At 40.3% G+C, this 9,450-nt stretch overlaps 1 protein-coding gene across 5 annotated transcripts in view; it reads left to right on the top strand.

Annotated features, from left to right (window-relative positions):
- map2k5 (mitogen-activated protein kinase kinase 5) overlaps positions 1-9,450 on the top strand; it is a 274,682-nt gene that overhangs the window by 148,692 nt on the left and 116,540 nt on the right. The window lies entirely within an intron of this gene.

Consider the following 9,450-nt stretch of genomic DNA (forward strand, 5'->3'; position numbering starts at 1 on the left):
GAGATTCGACATTTCGGGCATAAGCCCTTCGTCAGGAATGTGCCCTGATGAAGGGCGTATGCCCGAAATGTCGATTCTCCTGATTCTCAATGCTGCCTGACGTGCTGCGCTTTTCCAGCAGCACACTTTTCAACTCTGATCTCCAGCATCACCATTCTTCACTTTCTCTGTGTTCTAGTTTTGGTCAACTAGTGCCTTGTATAGATTTTGTAGGACTTCCAAATTTTATACTCCACTCCTTTGAGAAAAAGGCCCAAATTCCATTTTCCATCCCTATTATCTGCTGAACTTGTATGCTAGCTGTTTACGATTAATGCATAAATGCCTCCTGAATTCTTCTGTGGTCCAGCTTTCTGTACTTTCTCCATTTAACTAATACTCAGTCCCTCTACTCTTCCTGGCAAAGTGCATAATCTTGTATTTCTCAGATTATATTCTATCTGTGAAGTTTTTGTCCAGTCACTTTACCTGTCTATATCCCTCTGCAAATGCTTTGTGTCATCCATACCACTTGTAATCACAAATTTGCATACCAGCATCCAAATTATTAATGCATTTTGTAAATAATTGTGACCCCAGCACTGATTTTTATGGCACTCCACTAGTTACGGATTGCTATCCTGAAAATGTTCCTTTTATATTAACTCTGTCTTCTATTAGTTAGCCAATCCTCTATCCATGGTTATATACTTTTTCTTTCATTTGTTCATGGGAAATGAGATTGCAGGCTAGGCCAGAATAATTAACCGCCCTCTGGATAATTAAAGATATGTAAGAGTAAACCACACTGCTGTGGATCTGAAATTGTATACAAACCAGACCAGGTAAGGATAACAGATTTCTGGCCCTAAAGGACAGGAGTCTTTACGTCAATCAACAGTGGTTATGTGCTTTCCATTAAATTAGCTTTTAATTTACTTCAGATTTTACCATCTACAGTGGTGGGATTCAAGTCCATGTCCAGAGAACATTAACTTGGGATTTTGAATTACTAGTGCAGTGGTATTATCACTATGTAACTGCAACTATCTCCACTATCATGGGCTCTTAAGTGGCCGAATTGTCAGGCATGATTTCTCCTTCATGAAGTTATGCTGTCTCTGCTTGTATTTCTGAATGCACTGGTATTATATACTTTATAGTGGGCTCTAACGTTTTCAAAAATACTGATATTAAGCTAACTGGTCTTTAGTATGACTTGTTTTTTTTTGGTCTCTTTCCCTTTTTGAATAAGGATATTAGATTGGCAGTTTTCCAATCCTCTGAGACATTTCCAGAATCTAAGGATTCTTGGAAGATCACTGCCTGTGCAACCACTATCTTTGTAGCTACTTCCTTGAATATCCTAGGATACATCCCATCAGGTCCCATTAGTTTTGCTTTGTACTTTTTCTCTACTATGTTATTGTATTTATTTCCTCAATACTTTTTATTCTTTGATTATCTAGTGGCTTGAAAATGCTATTAGTATCTTTTGTTGTGAAGACTGTTTGTTCATCTCCTCTGTCATTACCTATTTCCCCAGTACCATTCTCTAAGGGGCCTATGTTCACTCTGGCTTCTCTCTTCCTTTTTATATGTTTAAAGAAGCTCTTGCAGACCCCCTTGATGTCTCTTGCAAGTTTTCCCTCAAAGTTTATATCCTGCCTCTTTTTTGGTATGTTTTAGTTTTTATAAGTGCCTCTATTGAACCACCAGTCTTTACCATAATGTGTCTTTTTTCCTTTTTCAATTCAATGCTCCCCAGACCTTCCTTAGCTAAACACGGTTGGCTTATATACTTCCTCAAAGCCTTTTCTCTTAATGGATATGTCTTTATTACAAGTCATGAACTATTTTCTCAAACATCTACCATTGTTCCTCAACTGACTTTGCTGCTAAATTCCTTTCTCAGTCCACTCCAGCTAACTCTGCACTCATTTCATTGTAATTATCCTTATTTAAGTTTAGCACTGTTGTTTCTGACTCATGGAGAAAGTGAGGTCTGCAGATGCTGGAGATCAAAGTTGAAACTTTATTGCTGGAACAGCACAGCAGGTCAGGTAGCATCCAGGGAACAGGAGATTCGACGTTTCGGGCACAGGCCCTTCTTCAGGAATGAGCAGAGAGTGTTCAGCAGGAGAAGATAAAAGGTAGGGAGGAGGGACTTGGAGGAGGGGCGTTGGAAATGTGATAGGTGGAAAGAGGTCAAGGTGAGGGTGATAGGTCGGAGTAGGATGGAGGCGGAGAGGTCAAGAAGAAGACTGCAGGTCAGGAAGGCGGTGCCGGGCTGGAGGGATTCGGCTGAGACAAGGTGGGGGGAGGGGGGATGAAGAAACTGGTGAAGTCCAAGTTCATCCCCTGTGGTTGGAGGGTTCCCAGTCGGAAGATAAGACGCTCCTCCTCCGACCGTCGCGTTGTTGTGGTTTGGCGGTGGACTGTTTCTGACTCATGTTTCTCAAGCTGAATGCTAAAGTCTACTATACTCTGGTCACTGTTTCCCAAGGCATCTTTTTACTCTGAGATCAATTATTAAACTTGCTTCATTTCACATTAGTAAATCCAAAATATCCTGATCCCTGGTTTGATTCCACAACATATTGTTCTCGGAAACCAACCGGTATACACTCCATGAATTCTTCCTCTTAGCTATCCCTGCCAATTTGACTTTCCCAGTCAACATGAAAATTAAAATCACCTGTGAAAATTGTACTGCTTTTTTTAAAAAAAAATCCCCTCCTTATCTCCTGATTCTTTTTCTGTCCAACAGTTTATCTACATTTAGGGAGTCTAGGGTCAAGCCAACAGTTGTTGAAGTATTACTGTTTTTATTGCAAGTTATCTGACACCCTTTCTAAGTTAGCGAGGTTTGAGAAGATTTGTAGCTCAGGTTGAGGTTCTGGATATAGGTTTGCTCGCTGAGCTAGAAGGTTCATTTTTGTCACCGTACTAGGTAACAAACCCAAACAAGCAGACAAAACACATCCAGAAACCCTATCCACTCTCCCCTAATTCAAAGACATCTCAGAAATGACTGCCAGACTACTCAGATCCCTTGGCACCATGGTAGCCTACAAACCCACCAACACACTAAAACAGCAGCTAATGAACTTGAAAGACCCTATACAGACAACAAGCTAAACTAATGTCATGTATAAAACACCATGCAAGGACTGTAACAAACACGACATTGGACAAACAGGCAGAAAACTAGCCACTAAACGACATAACACTCTCTCTCACTCATATTCTGACATACAGATTAGGAAGGACACCACTTTGACTGGGCCAACACATCCATCCTAGGACAAGCCAAACAGAGACATGCATGAGAATTCCTAGAAGCATGGCATTCCAACCAGAACTCTACTAAAAAACACATTAACTTGGGCATAATTTACAACCCTCTGAGAAAAAGAACAGGAAATTACATCACCGCAGAAAATTTCAACACCAAGCCAAATAACATATAAATAGAAAGCAGGAATCATCAGCAATGCTTTGTCCAGAGGCCCACTGAAGATGTTACATAGTATGGTGACGAAACGTCTGAAAATGAATCTTCCAGCTCAGTGAGTAAACCTACATCTGGACCCTTTGTAAGTGTTCTTTACCAAACTGGCATAAGCCCTGAAAAATGCCTTGTTGCATATGAGCTGAAGCCAGGAAGCTGAGTACAATCGAGATTTGGCAGTCAAAAAGTAACTGGTTGCTTGTGACGTGGTGACTAGTTATTAATGACAAAGGTCTTCTGCCTGCCAACTATTATGTGATTGGCTCTGGTGAAGCTGAAGAGCTTGTGGTTGTGAATGTTTGAGGGAGAAGTATTTGGACCTCTGGAAGAGAAAGACATGATTTTATTCTGCACTGAAAAGTATTTCAAGTCTGAAGATAGTCATTTTATTCCCTTTTTCAGTTGCTCTAAGTTGATGTGAGTTTTAAATAAAAAGTCAAAGACCTTTATCATTCTGGTTTTAACTGGTAGAGTTATTTGTCGATTGTGCTTAATTGTTATCTATAGGTGGAATCTATTTATTTGTAATGAATAATAATCCTTGTTAACTACAGAAACCTGATCCATGCATTCTCTCAATCTGTGTAAAAGATCAATAAATTGGAAAATTGTGTGTACTTTTAAAAATCTTTAATTTTTGTGATGAGTGTGGGAATAAGAGAACTTGATTTCCAGCACCCTATTTCAGTGAGGTGTAAAACTTTTGAAACGTCTGATACACCGTGGGTGGCATGGTGGCTCATTGGTTAGCACTGTTGCTTCACAGCGCCAGGGACCCGGGTTTGATTTCAGCCTCAGCCAACTGTCTGTGTGGAGTTTGCACGTTATCCCCGTGTCTGCGTGGATTTCCTCCGGGTGCTCTGGTTCCCTCCCACAATCCAAAGATGTGCAGGTTAGGTGAATTGGCTATGCTAAATTGCCCATGGTGTTCATGGATGTGTAGGTTAGGTGCATTAGTCAGGCGTAAATGTAGAGCAGTAGGGGAATGAGTCTGGGTGGGTTACTCTTCAGAGGGTGATGTGAACTTGTTGGGCCGAAGAGCCTATTTCAACACTGTAGGGATTCTATCTATTCTATTCAACCTGAATCTTTAATTCTCAGCTTTGATCTCCTTATAACTATGTCTTTGTAACAGCTATTAGATCATACACATTAGCTCTATTTGTACCATTAATTCTTGTGTTTAATCTCAAATACTACATGTATTTAAGTAAAGCTGCATTAAATTTGCCTTTATCGGAATTTTCCCTTTGACCTTATTTGCTGCTGTTTTCCTACATTTGTACACAGTGAGCCTTCATGTCCCACTGTGGGGATGCATCTTAATCTCTGAGTGAAATTAAGGGAAAGAGGAGCTGGGGGACTGAAGGAATGGGTAGGCAGCTGTAGTTGAATGTACACGGTTTGGGTGATGGTGTGCCAAAGTGTGAAGTCTCTGGGGTTGATGAAATTGCTAACTAGAAAGGTGAGAATGATGTTGGGGATTTTGGGGTGTTTGTTGAGTTTGGATGCCACTGGCAGAGGACAGTGTTAAAGATAACTGCTGTGTTGGAATGCGCAATGGGTGAGGTAAGTGAGCAGATTTGTGAAGGATGGTCCTATGTTTGTCGCTGAGTTGGCCGCATCGTTGCAGTTTCTCCGTTATGATGGCCAGTGCCTCTTGTGTGCCTGCTGGCAGTTCAGCTCCTCTCTATGCATCTGAACAAAGTTGTTCACTGCTAAACTCACAAGGTCATTTCCAGGTGGGGGCTTAGCACATGCCCAGTCCCCATCAATCCTCCAACTGCTGGCATTTTTCCCTTCCCCATCTGCAGAGCTGTTGGTGTGTGGAACTTTGGGTTCTATAAGAATGCACTTATTGAAATGTCCTCAGCCATGTTACTGGGTGTTCCAGGAATCAGTGTAGATGATAGTACGGACAGAGTGGAGGGACTATCATTTGGGAAGGCAGAGGAACTTTCCTTATAGGGAGACGGGCTGATCCTTGGGCGAATAGGTATGCCTAAAAGACATAAGAGGCGGAAGGCATTACAGTTGCTGGTTAGTAGTGATGTCCAACTCCTGGTTAATGTGACTGTTGCAATGAGATAACAAGTGTTACTTAGTTGGCTATTGGAACATGGATTCCTCCACATCCCCGCAAAAGTGGTCCCTGCCTTCTCCTGCTAGGGCAAGAACCCTTTCTTAAGTCACAAATATCCGTACTTTGCTACCTGTTCTGTCGTTCTGATCTGTTATGGGGTAAGCCACCCAGACTCATTCCCCTCTTGCTCTTCACCTGTAACATAAAGGGGTTGAATTACTAAGATGCACGTGGGTGGCACAGCTATTAGGGCTAGTGCATGTGGATGATAGATGTTGAGGTATTCCAAGAGAGGGAGGATGGAGCACAGAAAGCATGTGGGTTTGGTGGTGATGGAGAATGGGGTGTAACAAAAGTGAGTGAGGGAGTACCTTTCATGCAACAGAGGTGATGTCAGACCACAGGTATTGGTGGGAGGGAGGTGTAGTGGCAGAGAGAAGTATGAGGTAGCAGAGAGCAGTCGGTTATTTTTAAGAAGGAAGAAAATGATTAGGGAGCTAAAAACAAACTGAAGACTTTATTTTTACTTTAAAGACTAGAAATACATCTACCAATCAGATATTTTGTCGATACTTGTGACACATTGTTCATGATGTCACTCTGCCACTGGTTTCATTGCATGTAGGCCCTTCAGTCTATGCCTTTTATCCTCTTCCACTCACCTCTCACTCTGGAGAGTTTACTTTTTGCAGTACACCTTAGTTAAAGCACCTCTGTCTCCCTCAGCACTGAATTCCCACTTGAACTAAACTTCCAGCTGTGCTTATTTCACCTTTGTGTTACTCAAGGGAAGTATTTATTCATGCTGACCATGGTCCTTACTGACTGTGGAGCTAAAATATCTTTCTGATATGGATCTGCCTGGAGTCACCTCTTAAGTACAGTAATCAGCACTTAATTTGGGCAAGGGATTTCATGTGTTGTAATGCTAACTGCCACAATCATGAAACTGCCTCTTCTAATTAGGCTATTTTAAATTACTTAAAAGCTGGTCTGCTTATTCTACCTAATGTGCAAAGTTTGCCAATGAGTAGGCTGTGATATAAAAATGCCATATTAAATCTATGACTTTAAACGATAGAACCACAGCTGCAAATAAAACAGAAACCTGTAAATAGGTGATTAGATTATGAAAGGTTAAGAGCAAGTAGTAATGTTCTTGAGTTGAATAATTTAATGCATTGGTCAAGCCTATTTAATGCTAATATGCTCATAGAGTATGTGGGGAATTTCACATTAGACCTGGATATTAAAGCTTTTTCATGCTTTTATACGTTAAACGAGCAAATTGAGGTGCTTTAACCTAGAATCCCAATTTACGCTAGAGACTTTGTATTGCTATAAATCTGTCCTAAATTTAATCAGAATTAAACTGCAATGATATAAATCTGGTATTAAAATTCACCCCTTCTTGTCGAAGGCAAGGCTCTTTTAAGGTTTATATCCCCAGCGTAAACCGACAAGCAGATCTGAAGTAGAAATAGTATGAATACTTTGTCACCAGCATGTTTTACATTATGACCCTTTAAAGTTAATCTGGCCAGGACCTGGAGCAATTTAAAGCAGAATAGCTGCAGGTTCTTGGATAAGTAGGGCTCCAGAAACATTCATGACCTCAAATGGGCTTTATTAGGGGAATAGGAAGTGATGTGGTATTTGGGGAATTCTGTAAGTGGGTTATGTTATAAAAACAGCCTGATCGGTTTGATGTTATAGTAATGGATGCATACGGTGCATAGGGATTTTGTTCTTTAATTGCTATGTGTTTATATTAGTTTGGCCAGGTTTGAAAATTACCTAACATCCTGGTGACTCACATTATGGATAAGGAAACAGTTCTTTCACTCACTCTTGCTTGCATGTAAAAATGACTAGAAGTTTAGTTTTGCACTTTCTAAGTCTGACTCCTGGGTTACTGACTCACATGATCAGCACTGAATGCAAGTAAACTTATTCCAATACTGAGCAGTGTAGTTGAGTATTTACTTGTGTCGTTTGAAGTCACAGTGTTAAAGGTCAATTAGGATACCTTATGGAGACTTGCAGGTGTGAGTTGCTTGTAAAATAGAATGACTAGTGTGAAAATTAGAAATGTCACTAGTCACCGTGTAGATTAGATTAGATTAGATTACATTACAGTGTGGAAATAGGCCCTTCAGCCCAACAACATTGGCAAACTTTGCACGGGGAGAATGCGCAAACTCCACAGTTAGTCACCTGAGGCGGGAATTGAACCCGGGTCTCCAGCGCTGTGAGGCAGCAGTGCTAACCACTGTGCCACCGTGCTGCCTGTGTACTTGAGGCAGTGTAAAAGGACCCTTTATTTTACATCAAAACTGTGGTATTTCTATTGCAGAAGTGGTTTGTGTTGACAGTGCATTCAATCAGTAGAATACACTGTATTCTTTACTATTCCATTCCTCACCGAAAGTTCATAGATTGTGTTTAATTGGGTTGACTTTTACTCAGTAGTGGAACTAGCACGTTTTTATGCAATTTAGCTAGAATGCTGCAATGTGTGTCAAATATTTGGAAACTTGATCTTTATCTCTCCTCTCTCTACCATGTGTAGAATCAACTGTAAACATGCATTGTGTTGCCTGGTTCTTTAATGTTACTGTTTTTCAATTGATTTATGCACATTTATGTATCTGTTATGTAATTTTTCTTCAGCAATAATTTACCTTGCTTTAAGAGGTCATTTAAACATATCAATTCTGCTATAATTTGATTTCATATTCCATTGATTTATTTTCTTTTTATATACTTCCATATAATTTTAAATTTACACTAACTACCATAATGTTAAATGCCTATTGTTGCAGTTTTGTGGTTAGAACATGCTGGCCAGAGCCTCCAATAAGGATTGTTTTCTGTACAGTGAAATGATTTTGTTCTATAAATGTCATATGATGATGTATTGACCAACATTCAGGTGGTGAAGTCAGTTTAATCAAATTAGTTACACTAAAGTGGCAACATAAATTTTTGCTGCCACTTTAAAAAATATCAGTGAGTTGGTAGCAATTATATGCTGAGCAGCTCAGTAAGAGGTAAAATGTAAGGATGATCAGTGTTGAGAAACGGGTGAAGAGTTTTCCTACTGGAAATGGTGGTCTATGTTGAATACTTACGTCCATATTGCAGCAAATGCATTCAAATTAGACAATTGATTTCCCATTATTAATGCCTTAATAAAGCAGCTTATAATGAAAACAAATATGTCCTTCATTTTCAGTGTTACTTAGGTGAGGACTTTTATAAAGGAACAATCTGATACCTGGTGCAGTCAGTCAATTTTTTATCCCAAGGTAGTAAATTTTGAAAAATTTATTTTCTTCAATTGGGTTGGCATCATGGCAAGTGTGCAGCAATTTTTCTCTAATTCTCACCTGCGACAGCTGACCCATCTGGGACAACTGCCAGACACCTGCCATCAACAAGTAAATAACCATGAGCCTGGAAGATTCATGAAGGTCAACATTCAACAGGATAAGTGAGCACAAACATTTCATGAACCCACCACACATCAGAAAATCCACCCTAAGAGTTTCAGGCTCTACAAGCAATTGTTTCTAAGTTCCCTCAACTATTGCACTGTCAGACCATTGATTTGCAATCTTGTGTTCAGCCAAGATACTTCTCAGTGGGATATAAATGTAGCATTTGGGTACCAAAATGTTCTATCCTTCATCATTAGGAACATTGGCTGGGGCAGGTAAAAAGTATGAGATGGAAATGTGTTGCTGGAAAAGCGCAGCAGGTCAGGCAGCATCTAGGGAACAGGAGAATCGACGTTTCGGGCATTAGCCCTTCTTCAGGAATGAGGAAAGCCTGAAGAAGGGCTAATGCCCGAAACGTCGATTCTCCTGTT

The sequence above is a fragment of the Chiloscyllium plagiosum genome, chromosome 36 (assembly GCF_004010195.1).
Source record: "Chiloscyllium plagiosum isolate BGI_BamShark_2017 chromosome 36, ASM401019v2, whole genome shotgun sequence".
Classification (NCBI taxonomy): domain Eukaryota; kingdom Metazoa; phylum Chordata; class Chondrichthyes; order Orectolobiformes; family Hemiscylliidae; genus Chiloscyllium; species Chiloscyllium plagiosum.